Source organism: Castanea sativa, chromosome 10, assembly GCF_040712315.1.
Source record: "Castanea sativa cultivar Marrone di Chiusa Pesio chromosome 10, ASM4071231v1".
NCBI classification, from domain to species: domain Eukaryota; kingdom Viridiplantae; phylum Streptophyta; class Magnoliopsida; order Fagales; family Fagaceae; genus Castanea; species Castanea sativa.
In genome coordinates this window covers 36,618,578-36,620,672 of record NC_134022.1, presented here as the reverse complement: position 1 = coordinate 36,620,672, position 2,095 = coordinate 36,618,578, and positions in this window count along the sequence as shown.

The following is a 2,095-nucleotide window of genomic DNA, read 5'->3' as shown; positions in this document are numbered from 1 at the left end:
CAAAAAAATAATTTCAAACATTTATTCATTATATTTTTTAAGTAACACTAATCATATTTTTACTCTATCAATTTGTAAATTTTTTAGTAGCTATGAATTGGTTGTTTTTGCTTATTTATTTTAATAATATGAAATATATTTGTAAGGACACAATTCAAGTTCTCAAACCACGACTAGGAGGAAAATGGGCTTGAAAGGCCTTTCTTCACAATGAATTTGTAGAGAATGGGTTTATAATTTAGATTTCAAGGATGGCTTTAGACAATCACAAAAAGAACGGGCTTTGGGCCCAATGGAACAAAACAAAGAATCGTTTGCAAAGGGTAAGATTGAGAATTCCTCCTCGGACTGTTTCCGAGGATAGTTTCTAATAGTATTTCTCAAGTGTGGATACAAATATTTATTATCATACACTTTTTCTTTCTTAAAAGGCCTCCTTTTTCTTCGTATGCCTTCCCTCCTATTTATACTCCTCCTCTTCTCTTCATTATCTTCCACTTTATGGCCGCGACCCTCATTTTTGGATACTTGTCTCATCCATTCTTCCCTAAAGCCCGCTGGGATTTGGGACCAAGTTCCAAGCTCTATGCTCAGGTCCCATCCTTCCATCTATATTGTCAGCGTATCAATTACGGGGTCTTTAATATATGGGCGGTGGTAGCAGCTTTACTTTAGACATTCCACCGCTCTTTCTACTGTCCTCCACGTATACTGTGTATCCTCGGCTTAACATTCCGAGGACAAATCTACTCCTCGGACGGTATGGGACACTTAAATACTCCACGATTATTTTGATGTTTTCGGATTTGGGTTTCTAGCCCAAAAGACCTTGTTGGGCCGTCCATTATAAATTACAGGGCTCAATACCCCTACAATATTCATATTTGCTTACAATTGTTTATTTATTTTGTTATTATTGTTGATTAATGTTTTTTAGATAAATTTTACTTTTAATATCGTCTTTTAATTTCGCCCCCTCTAGACTAAAATTCTAGTTCCGCTACTGATATAGATATATATATATATATATATATATATATTTAATGTTATGTTATTTTTTATATATATATATATATTTAATGTTATGTTATTTTTTAAAATAATTGAATGGGTCATCCGATTCAAAACACATGTACGGTTTTATGGGATGCATTTTGTTAATAGATACACATGATCTTAGCCAAGTGTGTGTATAAACAATAATCCATAGAAGAAACCAGTAACCATCGTGTGCCAATAAGAAAGAAGGAAAAAGTTGGTTTCCTGTGACGAGAGAAGTGTATCTATCCAAATCAAAGTCCCACATGAGAAAAAAAAAATACTAAAAAACAAGAGCAAGTACACGTGTATACCCGCAGGAGTACTAAGTTGTATTACGACATTACGATACGGAGTGATTTAAAAAAATTTCCTCCTAGCTAGGTGACATTCTTATGTTTCCATTATCTTGATTTTATTGGTAGAACTTGATAGCGACAAAACCATCTTTTTGACCTCGTTTAAATTGACTTCTTTTTCACCTAACATAAGATTAAATAATAACTCTGGAAAACTCGTTGTAAAGCACGTATTGGTAATAAGTGTGGTATAGTAACGTTATTCTAATAATATTATTTGTATTTTTTAAAAATATGTATTGGTAAAAAGATATATAAAAATATATATAATATTGTTTAAATACTAAAAATTATTATTTAAAATACACTATTAAATAACCTTAAATCAGGAGTTTTCATTTTTTTTTTTTTGAGAAGGTGTTCTAGTTTTCATTCACTCTAGAAAATATCTTGGTTACAATGTCGACGTTGAGACAAATATCTTCTTCCTTTTTATAATTTTTTGGTATCGGAATCATCGAAGTACATGATGCGGTACAGTAGATGATTAGAATCAAAGTCCAAATAATGAAGGAAAATAATGAACACCGCCCAAAAAATCGACACGTATCAATGGCTGGTTACTTTTGGGTACTTTTTAATAATTTTGTGTGACTTTAATTATTGTTTTTTTAGTTTAGAACTTTCTTTGTGTGATGCCTCTAGAAACGAATGGAAATGAGGCTGGTCTCCCATTTGAGAATTAACAATTTAAATTC